Raw genomic sequence first — 27,594 nt, 5'->3', positions numbered from 1 at the left:
ATGACAGACCTAAAGAGAGAGGCAGACATAGGCAGAGGGAGGGGCAGGCTCCCCACAGGAAGCCTGATATGGGACTCGATCCCAGGACCCTGGGATCACGACCTGAACCAAAGGCAGATGTTCAACCACTGAGCCACCCAGGTGGCCAAGAATGCATTTCTAACAAACATCTAGTTAATGTTGATGCTGCTGATGCAGAGACCATTTTTTAAAATCTAAGACAGTGGTTCTTAAGTTTGGCTTCACATTAGAATAACCTGGAGCACTTTAAAAAAAAAAAAAAAAAACTCAAATCCAAGCCCTACTCCTACAATTGATCAAGCAACTCAACTGATGTAGCTGAGACCAGTACTTTTTTTGTTTTCTCCTAATCTCCTGAGGAGGAGAAAGCTTACAAGATAGATTGGCAATAAAATATGTGGGGGAAGTGCTGACCTTTGAAATCTTCCTGGAAGTTTCAGTAGGTGTCTAGAGTGCTGCCTCTCCCCGAAGACTACCGGGGTAACAGTGACCAGCAGCTCTGTGACCCCTTAAGAGACCTAAGACCCATGGGCGCGAGGCAGTAGAACAGGGGGTCACTGAACTATAGAGATTTGCAGAGTGGACTTGAGGAAGAATCAGAGACAATGAGCCCAGTTGAAAGGCTACTTCAATAGTGTAGGCTGAAGTGATGGAGGAAAATTTTGCAGTAGGTTTGAAAAAAAAAAACAATGAATAAAATAGTGACTGTAAATGAAAATTCAACACCTCTTAGCAATAGCCCATAGAAGGGTCAACTGAGAAGCAGGGGTCAAATGGATTCAGATTTTGAGTCTATAGTATTGCAGTATCTTCCACAGTTTCTAGCACGGGGTCTACAATATTTGTACAGTAAATAATTGAGCATATCAGAGAGCAGAAAAAAAATAAATTGAGGTTAGGCAGAGTGTATCTAAGGTAATAAGGCTTTCCTGGGAGAGGCTAGCCCTCAGTCACATGTAGATGGGAAGGATTTTGGCGAACTATTCAGCATATTCTCAATATTAATGGTTTAAAAAAACAATACGGTTTTGTTTCTCATGATTCTGTGGGTGGTTCTTTTGCTTCATGGTATTGGCTGGCACAAAAGCGGCTGGAAGGTCCAGAATGTACTCATTCATCAGGCTGGTAGTTGGAGCTGACTGCTGGCTAGCACTTCTACTGTAACTTCTCATGGCTATTTGACTGTCCCCATGTAACATGGCTGGGTTCTAAGATGATGCATTCCAAGCACAAAGGTGAAAACTACAGGTCTTTCATTGCACAGGCCCTCAAAGCTACATAGGGTCATGTCCCCCACATTTTATCAGTCAAAGGCGTCATACAGCCAGCTCAGATTTCAGAGGATGGGAAACGTGACTTTTCAATGGGAGGAGTGGTAAAAGATGTACATCCATGCTTAACTTACCTGGGTCTCCTTGCCCCAAAATGATTTATAGTCCTATATGCAACACACACTCACCTTCTTCCAACCCCCTAAAAATCTCATCTGACTACGGCATCAAGCTCAGGCTTGAAGTCTAGAATCTTGTCATCTAAATTAGGTCTAGGAGGCTGTGGGGACAGCATTCTTAAAGTCCTTAGACTTTATCTAGCTGAGAAGATCCAGGAGGCACAGCCTTATATCTTTTTGAAGGCATGATACAGGGTCTTACAGCTATGCTCTGGGTTTTATTTGTACTGTGAGATTAAGTTTTATTGACAGTAGTAGGATCTGATCTTTCAACCCGAGGGCATTTCTTACTTTGAGTACCTTTTGCTGGGTGGAAAAACTGGGAATGAGGAACAGTTTTATTTACAATCCTAGACAATTCTGGATGGAAATATATCCTCTAAAGTCTACTTAAAACCTGAATAGTCTCTTCTTTGATTCATCTCTCTCTTGTAATACTTTGGTCGTGTGTGGTTAAAAAAAAAAAAAAAAAAAGTCAATTGGCACTTCCAATATATTTTTTTTAAGTAGGCTCATGCTCAGCATGGAGCCCAACATAGGGCTTGAACTCATGACCCGGAGATCAAGACCTGAGCTGAGATCAAGAGTCGGACGTTTAACCAACTGAACCACCCAGGTGCCTGGGCACTTCTAATATTCTGTTGGAAAATGTCCTAAGCTAGACACACAAATACATTAGATTCATTTTCTGTCTTCCATGTTACTAGAGGTGTCAGTCTTGTCAATTTTTCTGTCAGTATGAACAGGGGTACAATTTCACATCCCCCAATAGCAATGTCCTCACTGCTCTTTCCAGCCATCACTAATAGTTGTTTTACTTCCCTTCAAATCTTCACTGTGCCCCCCGGTCTCAAATCCAATGCTAGATGTTTTGTTAGGCCAGCACCTCACTTCTGGGTATCAATTGTTGTTTCAGTTCTTTATTGCTATGCCAAAAAACATTCCAAAACTTAGTGGCTAAAACAACCATTTATCATTTCTCATGATTCTGTGGGATGGTGAGGCAGTTGTTCTGTTTCAACATGGTGTTGGCTGGAATGCGGAGAAGGCTGGAAGGTCTGAAATGCCTCGGTCATAGGACTGGCACTTGGGCTGTCTGCTGGTCCTGCAGCTCAGTTTAAGCTAACAACCAGGGGCCTTGCCACTCTTCCACGTGGCTGTTTAGGCTTTCCCGGGGGCAAGGTGGCTAAGTTCTATGGAACACTGCCAAGTACACAATAGCAGAAGTGACACATCTCCTTAAAATCCAACCTTCAAAATTACTCCACACCACTTTTGCCAGACTGGAGGGTTCAAAAAAGGTAACCAGACCAGTCCAGATGTTTAAAGGGAAGGGAAACAAACTGGAAAAATCACACAGTATTTCCAGCCATCTTTAATTCACCACAGAAACTCAAGAACATTGAAGTAGCAGATACTGCTGTAGAAATGAAGTAGTTCTTTGTGAGAAAGAATTGAGTGACTGAAGAACAGACTCTCTTCCCTGGATAATATATCACATGAAGAAGGACTCGTAGAGGAAAGGGGGAGAGAGAGGCAGGGTCAGTGAGATAAAGGAGAAGCACAGTGTTTCTGGAACACAGAAATCAGTTTCAAGGAAACAGTCTGACATCATGGTCAACAACACAGAGACACCAGAGGAAAAAAGTGATGTGTAGCTACAATTCAGCAGTTTCTTACCCAAAGCTGCACGGTGGTAATGGGTTTCCAAAAACAATCATAAATAATATTCTAAACATTAGGAAAATTAATCATCCGAAGCCCCAGAAGACAGTTACTGAATATGACAATTAACACCAGGGGAATAACTCTAGAAATACTAATTAAATCAGAGTTGTTCTGAACTTTAAAAAAAAATGCTTTACTTTTCTTTGTTTCTGACAGTTATGGAACACATGATTTATTTAATGCAGATGATAATTGTCTTTGTAGGAAAAGGCCTCTCAGTTTTTTTATGCATTTTGTAAGCTATCAAATTATCTAGAATACATTTAAAATGAAAGAAGGTACAGTCACATTATAATATTAACACTAACACAGAAGCCACTAGTGGCTACATGATTCTTAGACTAGGTAAACAGAAGGCAACCTCAAACCCTTCTCCAACATCTCTGTTTTTTACAAAAACGTTTTCTTGACTCCCCTTCCCACCACCCACAGTAAGCCCATCATCAAGTAGAGCCAGACTCTGTTCCTGTATAGTCTCTTGTGAACCTACATGCTCTCCGGTCGAACGTCTGGCTGATAGCAGAGATCATCATTCCATTTGCTTCTCCTACTTCTTCCATAGGTGACCTACCTTTCACAAGAGCAGAATCATATGGGCTATTTAATTCAGGAAGAAACCATGGAGATTAGAGTCTAACTCTTTACAAGTAAGGAAACTAAAGCGTAGAGGTGTTTAAATTTCTTCTCTAGGGCAAATTTCCTAATTTGAAAAGAACTGGGATGTTGATAGCATTAATTCTGGCCACCTCACCTAATTAATAATAGGTATTATTATTAAGAAGGCCACCTCGCCTTCTTAATAAAATAAACAGGGCTTTGTAACATGAATTTGCAAATGTAGTCCAGAAAATTTCTATGAAACAATTTTTTAACTATAAATCAAAATGAGAAATTTTTTGTTTTAGCTTTGGGACAGACACACCAGTGTACTCTAGAAATACTGAAAATAGGATTAAGCCACTAGCCTTAACCCTTTCTCTAAAGTTAACATTTAAATGCACTCAATTAGGGAGGTGAGGACTACAAAGGCATACCAAGGAATTATGAGGCCTTGTTTCTAGTTTTGTGGGATTTACAATCCCATTGTGGAGAGAAGACTTGCATAGCTGAAAACACCACCATCTCATGCTGTCACCAGTGCTAAATGGGTGGGATGATGGCTAAACCTAATAACTACTACATTTGATTCTATACAAACAAAATACCCACAGAGAATTGGTGGAACATCAGTGAACAGTAGCATTTCTCAAAGAGAGGTCAGGATTTTAGTCTGTAGGATACCTGCTATGTGCCTGGTGGAGCTCTAAGTGTCCAGGAGATACAGATATGCAAGACAGAAAGATCCCTGTTCTAAGGGACCTCACTAAAGAGGAAGGGAAGAGAGACAACCAAATATATAAACACTATAAAATCACAAATGCCACGAAGAATATAGAGCTCCCTTAGTCAGGAAGGTCTCTTTAGATCTGAATAAAGCCAGCCATACAATGATATTGGGAAGCTCATTCCAAGTAGAAGGAGCAAAAAACTTAGAATGGATGCAGATCAGAAGGGAGGCCACTCAGCTGGGATGTTAGGAGCCTGGAGAAGGCGGAAGAGTGAGAGGGCCTGCAGCCAAAACACAGAGTTTGGATAATAAATAGTCCAGAAGGGATGGAAAAGCCACTGAATGGGCCATAAGTAGAGATGTAGCTGATCTGACATTAGATTTTCTTTTTTAAGATATTTTTTACAGAGAGGAGGGGAAGGGCAGAGGGAAATGGAGAGAGAAGCTTAATCAGACTCCATACAGAGTACAGAGGTCAACACAGGGCATGCAGGCCCACGTAGGGCGTGATCTCATAACCCTCAGATCACGACCTAAGCCAAAACTAAGAGCTTAACTGACTGTGCCACCCAGGCATCCCTGATATTAGCTTTCAAAAATTCATAGTCAACACAATAAATCAGCAGGGATATGTGGATATATTCAAGAAGTCAAAGGATCCATACCTTCATCTATAAAAAGAAGAGTGTTCATAATACACAGAGGATAGACCCAACGTCCTCACCACTGCTTCACCTTGTTTATATATGTTCAGAGCCGGACAGCAGACATACTTTTTGAGACATTTGTCATATTCACAATACTAGCGAGTCATGCTACTTAATAAAGTGTACAAATTAATCATTCATTATGTCAAAGTCAAAAGCTCTGCCACAAAGCTAATTTAAGATTAATCTTCCAAATTATAAAAGATGAATGATATTTGTAGGAAGCAACAGATATAGGGCTTTTGTATTTCTGATTTACGTAATCTGGGAAAGGATGGCCATTGTTTATTTATGGAAACATGGCAAACAAATTCCAGGCATAAAAAACACTATCTTAAACAAAAATCAGAAAAATATAGACATGGAATCATGGAGTCTAAGTCTGTCATAGACATTACATTCCTCAGATCTTTAAGGTTTAGAAAAATGACAAACATCAAACATATGCACACATATACTCTGCAACATACAAGACCAACAAAGGACAAGAAGAGGACATTTTACCAAAATGTATGCAGATTTTTCTATTTATTAACTTGTTTAAAAATATCAAAAGGATTTTATTCAAAACGTCTGTAGGAATAATAATCTCTTTTTTACATACTAAGTATTCAGTATTTGCCCCAAGATACCAATGTAATAATAATTATCTTTACCATGTGTTCACAATTCAGAATGTTAATCTTACCCTATGAATGCTGGTCAACCGGAAACTCTGCAATTAGTTTCTATTTGAAAAATTCCTAAAAAGAAATCATAAACATATTGTTACATTTTATTCATCACAGGATTGCAAGACAAGTTATGCACTTACGTGGTTCTAAGATTTCCAAAATCTGTAACAAATTTATGAAGCATACAACTTAAAAAGTGACTGCTATTATTCTCTTATCTCTTGTAAAGGTTGTCAATTAACACCCAGGGAGAGACACAAATCACTGTCACATTACACATTTAATGTCATCACCACGGCAATTTATAAGGCATAAAGTATAAACATTAAATTTTTAATTCAGAATGAGATAAGCATTATATCTTAGGCACCCTTATTTTATGAATAATAGAAGAACCCATTGAAAATATCTGTGTTCCATCTAGAAAAAGGGTTGGGAGGCCTGGGGGAAATATCTGGGGTAGTTTCTCTTTCTAGTTTTTTTTTTTTTTTTTTTTTTTTTTTAATTTTTTTTTTTCATTTATTTATGATAGTCACAGAGAGAGAGAGAGAGAGAGAGAGAGAGGCAGAGACATAGGCAGAGGGAGAAGCAGGCTCCATGCACCAGGAGCCTGACGTGGGATTCGATCCCTGGTCTCCAGGATCGTGCCCTGGGCCAAAGGCAGGCGCTAAACCGCTGCGCCACCCAGGGATCCCTCTTTCTAGTTTTTTATTGCTGTTTTGTTTTGTTGTTGTTTGCTGGCCTATCTCACACAATTATGCCATTATAAAATTCAATGGCACGATACTTTGCCTCTTATTATTTACCATAGGCTTTCTCAATGTTCTCACAGTTTCTCTAAACAGCATTTTTTATTTTTTTATTTATTTTATTTACTTATTTATTTATTTATTTATTTTTAAATATTTTATTTATTTATTCATAGACACAGAGAGAGGCAGAAACACAGGCAGAGGAATAAGCAGGCTCCATGCAGGGAGCCCGACGTGGGACTCGATCCCGGGTCTCCAGGATCACACCCCAGGCTGTAGGCGGCACCAAACCGCTGCGCCACCAGGGCTGACCTAAACAGCATTTTTTAAAATAGATTGTATTTTTAAGCCATCTCCACACCCAACATGGGGCTTGAACTCACAAGCCTGAAATCAAGAGTAGCATGCTCCACTGGCTGAGCCAGCCAGGCACCCCTCTAAACATCATTTTTGATGGAAGCATAATAGTTCGCACATAGATATATCATAGTTTACAAAATTATTTCCCTATTGAATCTTAAAATTTCCCTTATTACTAATAATACTGTAAACATCCCTGTACTCTGTTTATATGATTCCTTTGCATAGATCTCTAAAAGTGAGAGTAATAGGTCAGAGGGCATAAATATTTTAAGGTCTCTGATGTATAACAACAAATTGTTTCTCAAGAAGGTTATATTATACTAATTTTTTTTCTATAAACAATGTATGAGTAGCATCCAGATATGGGAATCATCATTAGAAAACAAAAACAAGAGGCACCTGGGTGTCTCAGTCAGTTAAGTGTCCACCTTCCACTCAAGTCATGATCCCAGGGTCCTAGGATTGAGCTCTGCATATGGCTCCTTGCTCAGCAGAGTCTGCTTCCCCCTCTCCCTCTGCTGCTCCCCCTGCTTGTGCTTGCTCTCTCTCTTTTTCTCCCTCTCTCTGTCAAGCAAACAAATAAATCTTAAAAACAAAACAAAACAAACAACCTTTGCTAATTGCATTCCAAATTATCTTATTGTTTATTTTGCATTTCTCTGATGGGGTTGAGTTGAATGCTTTTCAACATGTTTTACTAACAAGTTTCATTCTTCTTTTCTACTTAACATTTACCTACACCAGAGGAATATTCTGGAAGACAGAAGTGTAATGAAAGCTCCCTCATAATGACAAATTGTCATCTCAGAGTGAAGCCACTGCTGTCAAGTGAAAGAACAACAAAATGTAGCTCAGTTTCTTTATCCAGGCTAAAACCCAAATGACTCAAACTAATTTTCGAAACTAGAGCAAAAGCTATTGCCTTTCTTCCTCCCCAACAGCAAACAAAAGTACAAGTTAGAAAAAATGAAATGTGAAAATACTAAATGACAATGCTTGTTAGAATAGAATAAATAGTCCATGTGAGGCAGGAAAAACCAGGACTCAACCATCAGGGTAACACAGACGGGACGCAGGGGCTACCACAGGCTGCAGCGTCAGTGGGTTCTCCAATTGCCATGCTAACAAGTGTTACAAAACTGGCATTACCTACCCCCTCAAAAACATTTTCTCTCCCCACTGGTGGTACAAAAGACATGTTCATTTTCATTTAAAAAGTCAATTCCAAGAGAATCTTAAAAAATCTGGAAGATTTGGAGATGACAAATATAACACTTAGAATTCCCTTTCTCAAAGAAGAGTTCCCTTCAAAAGGTTTCCCAGTGAGGGACATACAAGGGAATATTTCCAAGTGACTGTGGATTAAAGAACAATAGGAGACAATCAACTACGATAGAAAAACAAGAGGCCCCACTGCCTTTTACTTTGAAAATTGAGAAGTCTGGATGCTCTTATTTCCTTCTGGTCAGTAGAGATAGGGGAGATTGAAAAAAATGAACTCCTTTGTAGTTAAGCAAGGAACTGCTCTAAAACTCTGGAGTCTGAGAATGGCTTTACATTTGCATGAATTTGTGTTTTAGTGATGGTTTAAATAAAATCTTGCCCTTTAAGCCGTAGCAAGAAGTCAAGAATTTCTTCTGAGTAACTTGATCTCATTTTGTAAGTCAGATATGGCAAGAATCACTGCAATATCACACTTACTCATCCTGCCTTGAGCAATTCCATAAGTTTAAGGCTTTAGGTTATATAAAATTAAAGTAGCCTATTTCATCAGTTTGAAAAGTTCAAACTAAGAATACCAGATGTACTTAAAAGAGGGACATTTCATTTCCCCATCTGTCCCACCCTGCCATCACTTCCATGAATCACCTCCATGAGCCACCTTGACCTCCCCAGCCTGAATTCACTGCTCCTCCATCTGTGTTCCTATAACATTAACAGTTCTCTCACACTGTTTTGTAGTATATAATAAGCTATTGCCTCAAGTTCCTTGAGCGCTGAGGCAGCATCTTATTTATCTACATTTCTGGGATCTTTCCAGGGCTAGATTAAAAGCCTGGATGTTACGGCAATTTCCATGTACATAGTCATGAATGGGGTGCTGAAAACATCTCTGGAAACTTAACTAGATTAAACAAAAATAGTATCCATCAGAACTCTTCTCGGGAGAGAAATATAGAGAATATGGTTGGAAGGAAAAAGAAGGGGTCTGATGTTTTTCTTCTGGTCAGTTGAGATCCTCAAAATGGGCATAAGGAGAATATGAGGGATTCTTTGGCTACCTCCTTCCCTCTAACATAAGGCTTGGCTTTTCCTCCTAAAAATGTTGTAAACAAATATTTAAAGAATAATAATCTGAAGTGGCATCAAATCATCAGCCTGCCCAGGGTAACAAATTATTAGCCTATCTCTTGTACCCCCATATCTCAATCCTGCCCCTATACCTACCATGAATATTTAGTAAATGATTACTGAGTGAACAAATAATACCAAATCAGATTTTACCACCCAGTTAGGAACCAAGGGTACAGAGGAAGAGTCCCAGCTCTCTGAATGATCTATGAACATAATTGGTACACACACACACACACACACACACACACACACACACAGTGGGTCTGGAAAGGTGGGAAAACAAAGCAGAGGGGACAGAAACTCTGGCATTTCCATCATCCGGTGACAGGCCCAGAGATTCAGAAGCAGAGGCTGGGCCTTCACCCTTCAGGGAGAATGGAGAAAAACTCATACTCTTCAACTTAGCCATCAAATATGACATCTCGCAAATCTGAACGAGAACTGCTGTCAAATTTAGCATGCCTGGCTGCAATCTAATGACGGTGAGTCACTTTGAATCAGTGATGGATCACTGGATAAATGCCACAGCATTCCTATATGACCTTAATATCTTATCAAATTATGATTTCACCATTGTTTTCTACAAGTTAAAAGTACAATGAGATGGGAATAATGCCAAGACCCGGGGAACTATCAAGGTTTCACCCCAACGAGGATGGTGTGTGTCATGCTGATCTGCGAGCCCTTTCCCTCTTCCCCTTCCCCCAAGACCTTGGGCTCTGGGAAGGTAAGGACATTTCTTGTCTACTCAGGGTCTGCCAGACACAAGGTGCCCTGTAAGTACTGTAATTCCACAATTCTCGGGAGCTATGATCAAGCTGAAAATATTACATGTCTCTGGATGGTTTCAGTCTCCTGAAATCAATAACTTCTGTCAGTGCTCAGCTGTAAAGAATGCTATATCCAGTAGAACATATTCTTAACCCAATGACAAAGATCAAATTGTCATGCACTCAAAATCAGCCTAGTATTTAGGTCGAGTTAACTCCTGACCCTAAAATGTAAAGGTTTAATGTTCACCAAGTATTAAATGACTGCTAAACACAAAAGATGTTTAAAATGAAAGCTGCTACCCCCACTCTACCCCCCAAACAAGTAGTTGTTCCATACTCCACGCTTCTTCAACATTTAGGGAGTCCTGATAGATCTATTATACTGCCACTAAACTGCATCACAAAGAGTGGGTTAGATGCCCTCCTGTCTGTCACTTTGAGCTCTTAGAAGAATACAGGATACTGGACAGGACCTAACACATGAGACTTTCTTAGTAATAACTGCTAAATTAAAAAGGTAGTCAGGTAGGTGAGGTAGGCATTATGATCTCAGCTCTACAGGTGAGAAAGTTGAGGAATGGAGAAATTAAGAAACTTGCTCAAGCTCACAAAGCGAACCCCAAATTCACACCATCCAGCACTATGAGCCATCTGCTGCACCGCCTCTCCAGTGAACTATATAAAAAGGAGTTTTATATAGAAAGTGGCAGCTCTCTTTTTAAAAAATCTACAAGCTATCTTTTAGAGGAACCAAAAGACACAGTCTAAAAGCTAGATCTATAGAGGTTTTCCAGCTTGTACTCAGTATTCCATCTCGTGAAACAGAATCAACAAATGCTCCCTGCCTCCTGCCTGTCTCTATTATATAATTAAGATTGACACATTAGATAACTAGAGCAAGAGTGCATCCTGCAGGCACAGCCTCTTACAGAGAAACATTCTCCCACTGATATAATAACAAGAGGAATAACTGAAGTTTAATCTATATTTAAATGATATTTTACAAGGCTTTTCTTCTTGGCTTTCCTATTAAAATGTGGCTAAAACAAATTAATACCATATTCCCTACATAGGACATTCTTTCTGAATAACTTAATAAAGAAGTGTCACATGCCTTCAGCAGGTTAGCTACTTTCAATATGTGAGTTACGTTGATAGGCCTAGTTCTTATCATAAAACTCTTATGAATGTTTGAGAAACCTGGAAGGGAGCACAGCAGGATGGTTAAGGTCTGATGGAATTCTAACTTTGTCATTTACCACCTGCTTGATCTCAGATAAGCTAAGTATCAATTTTTTCATCTATAAAACAGAGACAATAGAGTTATTTTAGGAATTAAATGAGATAACTATAAATCAAATGTTTAGCACAGCAGCAGGTACCCAGCAAGCATTCAAAATTGGTAATTTATTAACAGAGTAGCAGTTTTATCTAAAATTAATCCTTTAGAGGTTGGCTTTAAAGTATCATCCTGTAAGAGAAACCAGAATAGATGTCAGGGGGTTTGGTTTTCCACCAAAATGAGTGATTTCTATGCCAGATTTTACAATATATCACATGATTCCAGTTACTAGAAAGTGTTGTGAAATATAATCATAGCTTATCTCAATTATTTAGCATATGGCCCAGAGGGAAGACAGTGTTGTGAGGCCAAAACAATACACGCTGATGCAAAAATGAGTTACCCCAGGCAAGTGACCCCTACTTCCCAGTGGAGTGCCTGTTTTCCCAGTCAAGCATCATGGTTCAGGTAAGTCAGATATAGCCAATGTCACCCAAGCGAAGCCCATGTTTTACAATTCATAGTTGCACAACAGTGTGCATGAACTTAACGTCACACAACTGTACACTTAAAAATGATTAAGATGTACATTTTAAGTTATATATATTTTATCACAAAAAAACCTATAATCATGTAAAACAAAAACTGTTCTGACTGCTTTAAAATGAACATAAGTGGATTATACAAATTAAATATACAGTGGGCCTCAATGTACTAGAAGGCATACTGACATATAAAAAATGTTTACTGTGTCAAATTTATTTAATCCATAATTCTTAGATTATAATAAGTACCATTTAATTATCAATTTTGTTACCTTGAATTAAAAGGATTTGGCTGAAAATAAATAAATTTAAAAAAAGGATTTGGCTGCATGAGAGAATATGACCCTACTAATTTGTCCAGAAAAAAGCATAGATTTTCTTTTATACTAGAGAAATAAGCTATATATGAAGCTAACATATTCAAAAATCTTCTAGTGACCATCTAGGTAAGCACACATATGAGATCTTTTTTTTCTCCATAAAATAACCATGGAAGCATCCACATGTTTGTAAAAATCACCAATAACTTTATATTGGTTGAAAAGTATTTGAGCCTCTAATTAATCTTCTTTTATTAAGAGGTCAATCTAACAGAAGGCATCAAGGGAGGCCTGGGGAGAGGGACAGATGGGGAGAGTAGAGGGAGGTTGGTGATAATGTGGAGAGATTGTGTGTTGGGAAGTAGTTCAAGAAAAACAATCATAACCCTTTGCATTAGTGACAGCAGACATACTTACTGGGCACTTAACACTCATCAATCAATCAATCAATTTCTGAGATTCTCATAATTATGAACTCATTCTTTGTAGGATTGACTTGTTACTTTTTTGGGCCTGGATATATAGGGTGGAAATGACCATCCAAGGCACAAGAGGGTAGAGGTAATGATCCATATCAAATGAGAGCTAATTTAATAAAAGAAATCACTGCTCTGCCTCTCTGTAGGGCTATTCTGGAGGAGGATGAGGGAATTACAGGAATGAGACTGGATGTTTAAATGAAGGAAAGTAACCATCACAGTGGCATAGGGAAGAATCAAGACTACGAGGCAGCATGGCTTAACAGGAAGAACCTGACTAGGTGTCAGGAGACTCAATTTCTACTTCCTGCTTTCCACCAATCTGACAGCATAATGTTGAGTAAGTCACCTCACCTCATTTGACCTGACTTTCCTTACTTGTCACATTGGAGGGAAAGCCAAATGATAGATAGACCCTCTACTTCCAACATTCCACTGTCCTCTGAGTTGATTAATTGCAGCTGGATCTGGGGGACATTTAATCTGAAAAGGCTCCTCTGGAGTGGCAAGAATTGATCAGGGCTTTAAAAAGAAAATGGTGACAGCACCAAGGAAAACATGAACTCAAAGACACACAGTATAGGTTTTCTTAGAAAGAGAGCAATGAATGGTCTAGGATTGGTAACTAATAAGTCAGTCTTGCTAAAAAGAGTCAAAGTGGGTCATAGCAAGAAAAGAAGGTTGTTGGGTCAAGCATAGTAACAAAAGCACTGATATTAATTGAAGGTAAAAAAGTAACTGGGAACCACGCAAGGGTCCTAATACAAACCCATCCCTGAAGCCCTGGGGTTCATCAGGATTCAGTCCTTGGCCAGTACCTTCTCTGCTCATGCATCTGTGTTTCTCAAGTGACATACTCTACTCTAAAGGGTCATCCATCACCACTATGTAGGTGATCCCCAAAACAACATAGTGAGCCCTGCTCTCTAACTCTGAGCCTCAGAATCTCCTCCCTAACACCTTCCCGGCTATCCATTGAGAGGTGTGGAAGCAACTCACACTCAGTATGTCCCAAACTAAATCCACCGTTCCTGCTCACACCCACACCACACCAACTTTTTTTTTGGATCGCCGAATGTTGGTAGCAACAAGACTGACAGCTGAATGATGCTGAAGGTTGACAGCAACATCAACGGCCCCCAAAACTTCTTTCCTTCGATTCCCTCAAACATACCAGTTCTTTTCTTTAACTAACGCCTTCTGCATCCCTACTCCCACTGTCTTGGGTAGAGCCTGCTGGATCTTTGGGGAAGAAGACAACTGAAATGTTTCCTTTCTTGTCTTCCTTGGTCCCGTTTTTAAATTGCAGTCAGAGAGCTCTTTCTAAAACATATCAAACCCTCTTGATTTGTTTTTTTTTTTTTGTTTTTGTGTGTGTGATTATAAAGTCAAAATAATATCACAGGGAGGGGTCTGGGGGGTTGGTAATGAAACGTGATGGGAACAAATACTGCCCAGCTTCTCTTGCCATCTTCTTGGCTCTTGCTATTTCCTTCCCAGGAACACTAGGGCTTGACTCCAAAAGGCTGGGCAGATGGGTCATATATCCTGTGATCATCAATCACTTGAGAATAGCTGGACTAGGAAGAAAGGATGCTTCATCCTATGGCTCACTGTGGGCATTCATTCAAAGGTTAGCTGTACCCTGCTGCACCCCACCCTCCAAGTCCAGCTCAGGATGCCTGTGTCATGGATTCTGATACAGTTGAGAGTAATGCTATGAGAAGGGATTTTTAAAGCCTTTAGCTCTGTTTCTATCTACATGTTACTGGCATCTATGCTCCCAGATACTGGGCATTTTTTTTTTTTTTTTGATACTGGGCATTTTTACAGAAGTTTTCTTCTCCTCGGTCAGCAGCAGTCATTGTTATGACAATCAATTCTGTCAATATAGAGCGATTGCTCCTCCTGCTGACATGCTGCTTTGTAAATATTCTAGAGTGATGTTAGGTAAACGCAAACTGCCCAATTCTTACTTATCTCCTGTTCCCCCCAACTCTGGGCCAATTGCTGATCATGTGAAGCCTCACTTCTCCATTCTCCCCACAAGCAAGAATTAGAGACAGAGGCTGGTTTTCCATGGCTGCAGTGTGGAAAATGTGTACTTTGAGTCTGCGGCCTGTGTCCACCACCATCTTTATGGGCTGAAGCAAATCAACTCATCCAACCCAGGCCTCCAGTCCTTGCCTTTACAATATGGACAATCATTTAGGCTGCAAGGGTTGATACTGGTGATGAAATAAATATTGTGAAAGTACTCTGGAACCATGAAAGTAGCACATAAATATAAAGGTGAACTCTTATAAAGAATGCCAATTTTTTCTCTTTTTTTGCCAGTAATTTTTAAAAAGGATACCTTTAGCCTTGGAACATTATCTTAAATCAAAACAAAACAACCCATGAAGTGAGCTTAATTTATTCCATTTTGGTTCCAAGGAAACAAAACAGCGAGTGTTACAAGGTCCCTGACACTTCCTAACACTTAAGTCCCACTACAAAAGTCAAAAGGAATTTTTCCAAAAGGCCCAGGGGTCCAGGTAGAAATATGTAGCCCAAACATAGAATTGTACAGTGAGAAGAAGGTAACAACAGAAGTAGAAAATTCTTTTCCAAATCAACCTTGCAATAATGGGCTCATAGTAGACCATTTATAATTCAGTCAATTGGAAAAAGAAAAGAAGAAGAGATAACACAACACCTACAACCTCTGGGTCACAGTACCAATGGAGTGCAGCCATGCCTATCTGCCCAGCCCAGAGAAGGCCTTTGAAAACATTCCAGTCAGCTGACACTGCTTATCTCTTCCCTGGAAGGTGTGGGAAGAGTGAAACATCCAGCAAGAGTATTAACAGAGAAACAGGTCAGTTTCGAAAGAGCAAGCTCTTATGGCATCTATGTTTCATGTAAAAAGTCCACGCTCCTCTTGGTGTTAAACCGGTACTTCATGTTTATAACCTGGGTATGGCTCCTGGTAGTCAAAATCACCGATTTCCATTTGCTCCTCTGCTGGAGCAGAAAAATGTCTGGTTTACATTTAGAGTAAACATGGTGAGATGTCCTTTTTTCTGACACCATATGGGTGCCCTACCATGCAGTCCTATTCTGACCCAACCTCGAGTTAGCGTGACACTGCATGAGTGTAAGGGCTCAGCCACACAAGATTCCCCCCCCTTCAGATGCCAGTCATAAGTCTCAGGACCCAGACAACCCCCCCGCCCCGCTTCTGTCTGACTTAGCTATCAATCTAAGGGTTCCCATGGATCCCATTAACGCCTGCCTTATGTTTGATAATTCACTTGAGTGACTCACAGAACTCAGGAAAACACTTACAAACCAGCAGGTTATTACAAAGGATACAACACAGGAATAGCCAAATGGAAGAGATGCCTAGGGCATGGTATTTGGGGGTAGTCTTGGTGGGGGCCCGGGATGTGGGTGTGGAGCTGCCCATGCCCAATCTGAACATGTCACTCTCCCAAGCACTCTCTATGTCTCCCCATAGACATAGGCATGGTCGATTAAATTACTGGCCATCGATAATTAAAAATCTCCAACCCTTCCCCCCTCCCCAGAGGTTGGGGATAGATGGAAAGTTCCAATCCTCTAGTTACATAGTTGGTGACTAGCCCCTAACCTGAAGCTCTCTCTGGGCTCAGCCTGAGTCACCTCATTAGCATAAATTCAGGTATGGCGGAGAGGGGCTTGTTATGAGTAACAAAAGATGCTCCTAACAAGAAATTTCAAGGGTTTTTAAGCTCTGTGCCAGGAGCCCAGGGCAAAGACCACATGCACATTGTACCACTTGTAGTACAGAACTCCATAAGAACAGTCGCAAAAGCCTTATTCTCATTCAAAATAGTTGCAATTGAAAGAGTACAAAGCAGTTGACTTAGAAGGTCAAACTCCCTCTCAAGGCCCAACCTGGAGAGTCAGAGAGTTGTTTAAGCCACTGGCTTCCTGAGTCAATGACTTACATTCTTCCTAAGGAAAGCCTGCCCTGACCACTCTGACCAAGCCCATCACGATGAGCTCTTTTAGTTTTCTATCCCTTGCTTTCACAGGGCTCATCACACACCTTCACACAATTGTTTAATTAAAAGTTTATTTCTATCACATTATGACATCTGGTTTACATGTCTCATGCTGTGTCTCCCTGTGTCCCCATAGGCAAAAGCCGCTATTAAACATTAAGTGAATGGATAAAAGAATTAAGATTAGACCCCTTAGCTTGGAGCAAAGACTACAGCAACTTCCTACAATCACTACATCATCATGTCTTCAATTCTCCAAATTCTGCTTGACATGTAAAGACTCTTGAATCATTTAGCAGATCCAAGCCCTAACAGCAAAGATGAAAGATTTAGCTCAGCCATGGCATTAAGAATAATTTCAGTCCACTCAAGGCATACTGAAGTGAGGGAGTAAGGTCAGGCTTCCAAAAGAACCCACAAATAAGTAGTAGGAATTGGGTAGAATGTCCACACTGCAAAGGTGACAGAGAGTGTTTCTGCACAGTGGGCTGGGCTCAGGGTTCTGGAGCTTCATTTGGTGTTAGCAGAGGAGAGAAGCCATGTTCCCTCTGGGAATTTAAGAAATTTGATGGCTTCTCAGGAAACAGAAGTCACATTCCCCATCTGGAAGTTTAACACATGACTTCTAAATCAGGGTGGGGCTTTTCCTGGCTCAATGACAAATTCAGCTGCATTAAGTAGCACAATCTCTGGGTTAGTGACCTAAGTTTCTCCTTTGTACACAGCAAATGAATCTACAGTTATTTCTTAGCAACCAAACTTGAAAGGCAGAGAGATTGTGCCAAGAAAGCTAATGGTGTTTTTTTTTTCCTAAGTCCTTTTTTCTTCCCCTTACCACACACAAGAAATAATATTTTTCCATTCATATTTGACAACACCATCTGTTTTTATTGTGGAAAGTCTTACCCACTCAAGGAAGGCGACAACATAGCTAGTTGAACGGATGTAGAAATAAAGAGGACCCTATGTACCACCAACTTTGTCATGGCAAGAGATGTCATCATCTCTTGCATCCACTCTGACACTAGGTGTACTCGACAATCATGACCTCGCCTTTGCAAAGGTGCAAAGCATCATTCCAAATGTTGCAGGGAACAGAAGGGTGTGTCAACCTCAGACCAGATCCTCAAAAGGACCTTTTGCTTTAGTGAAATAAAGCATGAATACAAAAAAGCTCAAATGGATTACAGTTGCATCTTAGGGCAATATACAACGAAGGTATAACAGTTACTGCATAGGAGTTATGAGTGGGCCAAGAAAGATGCATAAGATTTATAAAGATGGGAGGTGAAGGGATAAGAGGTTGAAGGGATGAGAATTAATAATAGGGCACATAGTATTTTATGTAGAGGAATGGAGGAACAAATCAAGAAGCTCAGAGGATGCCAAGGTAAATTTTAGAAGTTAGTGTAGAGACATATACAGATGGAGTGGAATTTCTGAGACAGAAATAATGGAGATAAGTAGATTAGGGTCAAATAATAAAGAAAGTCTCAAATGTCAGGCTAAGAACTTTTCAAGGATAGCTCAGGTCTTATTAGTGCATAACAAGCAGCTGAGAAATGACTGTTCCAGGATCACTTTATATCAGTTTAATTTCACTTTTAGAATTAATCACCAAATAATTTTTATGAGAGCAGAAAGTAATTTAGATTTGATCATATAACCAGTAGGAACCATTGATGGTATCGGAGCAGAAGAATGATGGAAAAAAATACATTTAAAAGCATATTAGTGTGTATTGGTGAAAATTAATTTGAAAGCATCAGGAAGACTTCATTGCAGGGAGTTGACAATAAGACCAGGAGGCCTACTTCTATATTAAGGTATTATCATAAAATAAAACATAAATGGCTGTAAAAGTAAAATCTCAAGTAGAAAAACAGTTATGCTTAAAACAATTAAACTTGCAGGAGCACCTGAGGGGCTGGGTCGGTTAAGCATCCGACTCTTGATCTCAGCTCAGGTCTTGATCTCGAGGTTGAGTGTTCAAGCCCCACGTGGGCTCCATGCTGGGTGTCGAGCCTACTTAAAAAAAATTTAAACTTTCAGATTAGTCAGTCAAATGATGTATCTGGACAAAACAATTTGATTTTGAGTGAGCATACTTTTTTCCTGCTTCACTGATGTTTTTAAAAGAGAAATAGATTTGATCAGCTTTAAAACAAAACAAAACAAAACACTAGATGGTACCTGAATACTCTGGTGAAATTAGATGCTTTGGGGTAAAAATATCACTTTGAGAATTAATAGCCAAAAACTTCATGCTATGCTATATATAACACACAAAAACAGTCATTTTAAAAAAAAAACACAAAAAATGGTGCCAGACAGACTAGTGGACATATGAAACACACCATAAGTAAGCCATCAGTTTAAGAATATGCTGGGCCCTTCTGGAAAAATCCTTAGGCAGTATGTCACTCACCATACAATCAAGCCTCTGCTTAAAATCAAGTTATAATTACTCTAACTATGGGCCGACATTTCATTGGTTTCACAACTGGTACCTAATCAAACAGTTCTGTAGACCACTCACCACAAGGTAACTTAATTAACTTCCATGCCAAAGGTTTTTTTGGTTTTTGTTGTTGTTGTTTCTTAAGTTTTCTTTGGGCAACCGATTTCCCAGTTCAGGCGTCAGAAATCTTACTATAAAAATTACTACATGAACTAAATCAAAATCAAATCCAAATGCTTTCATCCATTACAAAACAATATTCTTCTTTCATAAACACTTTATTTAAATATTTCCCAGCAACAACAGGCTTGTGTGGACAAACCAGGAAGTGAAACCAAGTATGATCACATTGTGAAAGCCGAGTAAAATGAAAGAATACATTAGAATTAGCTGAGGCACTATTAAAATTTCATTTGAAAGTCCATTCCTTTGGAAACTTCAATTTAATTAAAGCAGCAATAAGAAGAATTTCAAAAGCATAAGTCTTCATTTTGTTGTTTGGCAATTTCCCCAATATTCTATGCAAATATCTTGTCCTGCAGCCAGGCTGGATCATCTGAAATGTGAGCACTCGCCCAGCCCGCCTGGTGAGTGGAGAACACAGTTAAGCTAGCATTTTCCACGCCACTAAATCTATTCTGAAACAAAACAATCACAAATCCTTAATGACTTGCTTTGGAGAAATACACAATTTACTTCTAAGGTAACAAGCAAATCCCACCTCTCCTAATTGTTTTGCTGTAGTTCCTATCATTCCCTTATCCTCCACAAATTGTGAATTCCCTGAAAACAGGAACTGTATTTTGCTGTTTGATTAGTTTGTTTTTCAACTGAGTACTAAGACTTGGTGATCCAGGCATAGTAAGAGTTACAACGATAGTGTTATCCAATAAGAGTTGTCAGTTTAGATTTTCCTTCAAAGGTGGACACTAAGCAGAATCGTAAACTCCTGCACTCCACTTCCATGCCTCTTGTGCCTAGGAAATTGCCTGTGGGAGAGGGGCTAGAAAATACCGATGCAAAAATGAGTTATTTGCTGATTGTTATTCCTTATGCTTATTAATTTAAATATGATTTAAATAACTTTACTATTATAATGCAAATTTTATGGACGTTTCTTAGTAATTGAAATAAATAAGGTAGTTCCCGGAAGTACCTATGGCTTTATCAAGTGTTTAGGCACCCCCGTCACTGCACAAACACGTTGCAAATGTGACTATCAGCGCTACTCTGCAGACAAAACAGACACACACTCCTGCTACATGTGACAATGAGATTTAGGGGTGCCTGGGTGGCTCCATGGTTTAGTGCCTGCCTTCGGCCCAGGGCGTGATCCTGGAGACCTGGGATCGAGTCCCACATCGGGCTCCCTGCATGGAGCCTGCTTCTCCCTCTGCCTGTGTCTCTGCCTCTCTCTCTCTCTCTGTGTCTCTCATGAATAAATAAATAAATCTTTAAAAAAAAAAAAGAAATTTAAAGGGAAAGAGAAATGTGAATAATTACGAGGAGTGATAGACAAATCCACTGACATACGTATGCATATAAACATACTGTGTGTTCACATGGATATGTAACAGTGGGAAAAGTATGTGGGTAAGTGAATTCAACAAACATTAGAAAGCCTATTCTGTGCAAGAATGGTTACTCTTAAGAAAATGAGGCAACTCTATTGTTGAGGTATAAAAAGGTTGCAGAGACTGCCTAGGAGTTGAATCCTAAGCTTACCCATGGACCCATGAAAGAAGTCAATACTGAGGCAAGCCTGTTCCCTAGATGGGCTCTTTCTCTCTTAGCACCTTTTCTTCCTGTTACTCTCTCACTCTCTGTATCAAATACTATTCTTTCCTATAGTGCCTGAAACTTTACACTTTTATACATCGGATTCTCTTGATAGGGGAAAACTTATTAAATGTTTGCTATGGTGTGGGATGAATAAGACAAGAAGGAATAATAATCAGCAAATGAGAATTCATTTTATTTTTATATTTCGTCTTATGTCTACCCTTAAAACACACATAAAAGTTAGGAAGATAGGAAATACACAGCAAGTGATTAGGCAACGGGAAAATATATTATCAACATCAAAATATATTACAAACAGTATATGGTTGAAACAACGAGATACATAGCATGACACTTTAAAGTTTATGGAGCATTCTTCCTCATAAGTCATTGAAATCATTTGCTTGACTTTATGATAAGGATACCAGTTCAGAGAGGAAAAACCAAGCTGCCTAAGCCACGTTTTGTGAACAAAATCTTGATCCCATAACTGACATCAACCATCATGTTCTTCCCACCATCCAAAGCTGTCCAGGCAAAAGAGGCCTGGAGTTAAGAGCCATAGGCAGCAGGTCCTACTGAGGACAGAATAGTCGCTGTCAGAGGGTAATGATTTCACAAATACATGACATAGTGAGGACATCTAGGATTAAGATTCCAGAATGAATGGGATGCCTGGGTGGCTCAGTGGTTGAGCGTCTGATGCCTTTGGCTCAGGGCATGATCCCAGTCTGAGGATCGAGTCCCACATCAGGCTCCCTGCCTATGTCTCTGCCTCTGTGTATCTCTCATGAATAAATAAATAAAAACTTAAAAAAAAGATTCCAGAATGAAGAGTATAGGTTGACTTGACTCACAAAAGAGAACCATGAGAGATTCTAAAACAGAATGCAAGTGATGTTTCAGGAAGACTAACCAGAGGGGGAGTGGGCACAGGAGATACAGGCAGCAAGAAAAGAGAGCAAGACAGAATAAAGACCAGGGGACCAGGTAGGATCCTACTGTAGTAATTCAATAACTAGCAAAGATGCGAATAGGGGAGGGTCAGTGAAAATGACCAGGGATGAAGGAATTTAAGTAGTATTATGAGGGAAAATCTGACAAATACTGGCTGCTGGGAGAGATGGAGAAAGGAAAGAGGAATCAACCGGGGCTGGTAAAGGACCTTATCATAAAGTGCTAGTTAAAGACCATGAGCAAGTCTGTGAATTTTGCTCTTTCACTTTAAATCAAAGATAATTTATTAACCTAATTAAGGTTTCGTATAAGGGGTCTGGTATAGTTAAGTTTCGACTGAGTACAGCTCTCAAGAGTGAAGCCAGTAGGAAAGCTGAGAAGGGTGAAACAAAAGGACATTTAGAGTTAGATCATAAAGAAACATGGGCACCATGTCATGGACTCAGTGAGGGGTTTTATGCAAGGGGGTGATGTCATCTGGTCAGTGTCAAATTTTAAGTGTAGAAATTTAGAATTTGCTGCTTTGGTGGTAGCATGGAGGATTCATTAGAAGGGGAAAATGTACAATGCAGGTAGGGAACCAGATCAATAGTCCAAGGGGTAAAACAAGGAAGATGGTTTAAACAAAGATGTGGCTAGATGGGAGGAGAAGAGGGGATAAAGGCAAACACTTTTAACTCCCTCAAGCAGGTACTCTCCTAAATAGCTTATGGACATAGATTCTTGGATTACTCAGGTATTGATCAAGAGGACTTGGTGGCAGACTAGATGTTCCAGATGCTCAGGGCTCAAGGACAAGTGACCACCCTAGTCCGGGCCAATGGTCAATGGTTAAAAATTGGTGGAGGGTGATGAGTGTGGTTTTTAAAATATTGAGTTTGCAATATCTGTGGGCCATAGAGATGGTGAGGTCTAGTAGGCTGCTGGAAATACAAACTGAAGCCCCCCAGGGAGAGGAGGACATATAAATGAATTTTTAGCACATTTTTGGTACTGACTCTGGCCAATACTGGGTTTATAACCTTGGTAACTTGGAAAAAAAATCATTTAAGATAAAAAAACTTAATGTAATCTGGGTCCATCTCCCATAAAAAATTCATTTGTACCCTCCTTTCTAAATATTTCCATTTAAAGATGAGACTAATTTTTAATGAAGGCAATCAACTTGACTAATATATAAAGTCTGTGTTTTGTAATACACATACACACATATACACACACACACCCCAGCCTCTTTGCTTTGAATGGCTTCTACTTGTCTGTTCATTTGGAGGTAAACAGGATTGGAAGTAATCAAAGACACCTGACAGAAATCACCATTGCCTTCCTGATCATGAACTGCCAACTCTCTCACAAAATATGTAAGGGCATGTATTTCATTTTACTTCAGTTTAAAAAAAAAAAGAAGTACTTCAACCTTCATTTGTGCTCTAAACTTGCTAATTATAAAAACAGTGAATATATTTGGCTTATCAGCAGAATTAATAGAAACATGAAGGAATTCCAGATGTGTGTTTTGTATCTTTAGAACTATCAATCTTCGTTAGCTTTGATAGAGTTGGAAAATGTATCCTCGGGGAATCTAATTCTGGAGAATATTTCCTGTTGTTTTCCTCTAATTTATCTCTGTTTAATGTACTATATAATTATTTAGTCTATTGTCTAGATCTACCCACTAGGCAGTAAGCTCCAAGAACACAGGGCTTTTACCTGTGGGGTGCACTGTGGTACGCCCAACGCATAGCCCAGATAATAGGGGCTCAAAAAAATATTGTATATGAATCAATTATGGTCCTGTGATTCTTACGCTTCAAGAATTTAACATGTGTTTTTCATTAGCACTCGTCTCAATCTGCACTCTTAACTCTTGAACCATGATTTCAATTTGTAGACTGTGAAGAAATTCTTTCAGGACTTACACTGTGGTGGGACCCCACAGGACACTAAAGGTTAGAGGTGCAAAGGAGTTTTAACATGGGGAAAACTGCAGCTGGGTCTCAAAACCTTCCAGGTTCTCCCATTGATTCCTCTGTCTGGCCTCTGTCTTAGGAGGATGAGTTATGGTTCTTGTTCTACGCATGCTACTCTCACTTCTGGTTTCCTGATCTCACTTTCTGTTTCAGTCTAGGCTTCCTTTTAGTCTGACCCAGGGTACCTGAGTTTGACATCTGTTGTTTTCATTGTTTGACACTTTGATTTTTTTTTTTCCCCTGTGGTTAAACCTAATGAACAGTCTAAGTGTATTTCTACACGGACCGGAGACTCACATAACTTAAAATTACAGAACAATACTCTAGACTACTTTCTCTTCAAGGTTCTTACAGTCCGTCCCTATCCTAATTATAAAACCTAATAATTTCCTCACCACACCATGTGATGGGATCATCACAGTGACCACTTGCTTTCCCTCACTCACCATCATTTTTTTTCTGGTCAACTGAATTTAGTTACTATGAATTCTGACACAAAGACAAGAAGAAGGTATTACCATAATCTAAGTTCCTATTAAGAATAAAATGAAAAGAACTTTAAACTTAGGGAAGAAGAGATTTAGTCTATGTAATTTACACTACACATTTTCCATTTGATGTCTAGATGTGTATGAGGAAACACACTGTACTTGTGCACCCTTTGTGAAATGCAGTCAGTACACAACCCATGCTATGCTTCTGAAGTCACTGGATTGGGTCTAATTTAATTCATAGGCCAACAATTCTAAACACATCACTTGTACCAGCGAGGCAATGTTTAGAAAGGCTCTTGTCATCTGCACAGAAGACAATTCACTTGACAGCACTCCTTTCTTGAGCAATGACTCAAATCAGCTAGACTGAAAATAAATCTAAAGGGTACACAGCTGTCATGTAGTCTAAAGTAGCCCTCTGAGCAATAACTTGATTCATTTTCATCTATTTGTACAACTGGTTCTGCAAACAGGATTGCATTCCAACAAATGCATTTTTCCCCCACTGTGAAGAGAGAGGTTTTCAGTGTCTTAGGGAGGGTTCTCCTGGATTCCTCTGTCCTCATGGATATGGGTAACTGCACATAGTGATTTCTTGATTTTATTTCATGAAAAGCAGCCATTTAAACTCAGTGATCTATATGAACAGTTACAAATAGGGATCTACATTTAGAAAATAATACTTTATCGGGCAGCCCGGGTGGCTCAGTGTTTTAGCGCCACCTTTGACCCAGGGTGTGATCCTGGAGACCCAGGATTGAGTCAGTCCCACATAGGGCTCCCTGTATGGGGCCTGCTTCTTCTCCCTCTGCCTGTGTCTCTACCTCTCTTTCTCTCTCTCTCTGTGTCCCTCATGAATAAATAAATTTTTAAAAAATGCTTAAAAAAAAAAAAGAAAATACTTTATCAATGGAATGTTGGCATCAAAGTTTGGGGGACCGACAGGTACCAGATTATCTGTTGGGTATAGGCAACTTATTTATTTTCACTGTAGCATTCCTTAATTATTGCTTTAAACTTTTTTATTATGGAAAATTTTAAACATACATATAAGTAAAAAAAAGGGCATAATGAAGCCCATGCGCCCATCACTCTGATACAACAATCAAAATACCCACTCCCACTGGATTACTTGAAATAAATTCTAGATATCATATTCTATCTGTCTTGTTTCAGAATATATCTCTAAAAGGTAAAGAGTCGGGATCCCTGGGTGGCGCAGCGGTTTGGCACCTGCCTTTGGCCCAGGGCGCGATCCTGGAGACCCTGGATCGACTCCCACATCGGGCTCCCTGCATGGAGCCTGCTTCTCCCTCTGCCTGTGTCTCTGCCTCTCTCTCTCTCTCTCTGTGAGTGTGACTATCATAAATAAATAAAAATTTATTAAATAAATAAATAAATAAATAAATAAATAAATAAATAAATAAAAGGTAAAGAGTCTTTAAAACCTGAATATAACCTAGATATTCAATAGATCAATTGAACAGTAGATATTCAATAAATCAGTTCCCGGCAGGGGAAGAAAAGGACCTGATTTGTAGTCTTTGTCAATTTGCATGGCCTAACTATTCTCACCAGAGTCAATTTCAAGCTACTAACATGATGGCACTGAATGCAGGGTTGAGAACAAAGATACAGATGCTATTATATAGGACTTGAGCTCTGCAGATACATGAGACATAAGTAATCTTAGGAGCATGGATAATAGCAAAGTATAGTAAAATGTTTAGGAAGTGATGAGCTTTGAGTATCATTTATTTTTATATCTCAAGTTTATATAATTTAATTGCTTAATGGCTGTATTTAACACGTGGCTTGCAAAGTTCCTGAAAACACAACAATGAGCTCTTGTCCACTCTAGCATGCCACTGAATCCCATCCAAATAATCATTCCTTAATATTACCAACTCTCCAAATTTCTGACATGTCTTTCCTCCTTTTCCCTAGCAGTAGAGAAACATTTTAAATGGGAAAAAAGAAGGAGCTCTGCTTCAGAAAGCTACAGTAAAGCATCAGGCTTTCTTTTTTCCTTTTTTTAAAACATTTTTTAAATTTATTTATTCATGAGAGACGCACAGAGACAAAGGCAGAGACACAGGCAGAGGGAGAAGCAGGCTCCATGCAGGGAGCCCGATGTGGGACTCGATCCCCGGTCTCCAGGATCAAGCCCTGGGCTGAAGGCAGCGCTAAACCGCTGAGCCACCCGGGCTGCCCCACATCAAGGCTTTCTAAATGGTTCAGAGCCACCACGTATAACTCAGTCTTCTGTTAAAATCGGTCTTCAGGAGATTAGAATCCACCACGCACACAAATCTTCATATCACTGGAGAATCATAGTGATGATTATATTTCCATTTAACTGCCCACTCTTAGACCCACAAGAGAGGAGGTCCGGAAAGGGGTAGCAGAAGGGAAAATAAGTCCCTTCCAGATAGACAACCTTCAGTTAATGAAATATTCTGCTAGGAAGATTCGCAAAATGTGAGATACTCTTCTGTGCCTAAGATGTCCCACCACGGAAACTCGGGTGCCTTCCAGAACTGAATATGCTAGATGAGATGTCGTAGGGCCTACTAAGACATAAGTGGGTTGCGGCCATCCTTTCATCCTTGATGAAGATGGCAGATTGCACTGAAAGTCCACCTTGACCTTGCAGTAAGTAAGACTCAAGTCCAGTCAGTGAAGTCTAGTGTTTATTAGCACTCACCCAGACTCTACAGTGTATAGTCATGAACGCCCTCTCCCACCAAATCTGATCTCCAACTGCCTTTCCAACATCATTTCCCACTATGCCTTTGAATAAACCCTTCATTCCAGGTAGGCCAACCTGGTACCTTTCTGTACCATTTTTATATTTTAACCTTTTTACCAGGAAGATAATTCCTAATATATACAAAACTATAAATAATAGTATAAGGAAACCCCAATATCTCCTTCATCCAGCTTCAACAGTTACCAACTCCCATCACATGCTCAGGATTATTTTGAGCCACCCTGGATATATCATTTCATCCACATTTATTTCAGCATCACATGTATTCTTTCCTGCACAGCTCTGCTTTGATATTTTCTCTCCCTACCCACCCCCATCTTTCCAAATTCTATGTCATTCTGCAAAGCTCA

The 27,594-nt window shown here is 39.6% G+C and overlaps 1 protein-coding gene and 1 long non-coding RNA gene across 11 annotated transcripts in view; one reads left to right on the top strand and one right to left on the bottom strand.

Moving 5' to 3' along the window:
• The window catches only part of LOC144318416 (uncharacterized), a 46,725-nt gene extending 30,346 nt beyond the window's left edge, over positions 1–16,379 (top strand). Inside the window, exons 5-9 of the long non-coding RNA XR_013384312.1 lie at positions 6,022–6,103; positions 6,833–11,900; positions 12,923–13,116; positions 14,277–14,416; positions 14,837–16,379. This is a non-coding gene — a long non-coding RNA (uncharacterized LOC144318416). The remainder of the gene's footprint in view (positions 1–6,021; positions 6,104–6,832; positions 11,901–12,922; positions 13,117–14,276; positions 14,417–14,836) is intronic.
• Positions 1–27,594, bottom strand: part of LRRC8B (leucine rich repeat containing 8 VRAC subunit B) — an 86,305-nt gene that overhangs the window by 36,982 nt on the left and 21,729 nt on the right. For 9 of the 10 annotated variants that reach the window (XR_013384308.1, XR_013384302.1, XR_013384303.1 and 6 more), the window contains exons 2-3: positions 18,727–18,832; positions 5,922–5,976 (exon numbers count right to left, since the gene is read on the bottom strand). The gene's annotated coding sequence lies outside the window, so the exon portion shown is untranslated. The remainder of the gene's footprint in view (positions 1–5,921; positions 5,977–18,726; positions 18,833–27,594) is intronic. The other variant, XM_077905339.1, reaches the window with a different exon arrangement.

Source organism: Canis aureus, chromosome 8 (assembly GCF_053574225.1).
Source record: "Canis aureus isolate CA01 chromosome 8, VMU_Caureus_v.1.0, whole genome shotgun sequence".
Classification (NCBI taxonomy): Eukaryota; Metazoa; Chordata; class Mammalia; order Carnivora; family Canidae; genus Canis; species Canis aureus.
The sequence above is the reverse complement of the archived record's forward strand: the minus strand, read 5'-3'. Positions and strand labels throughout refer to the sequence as shown.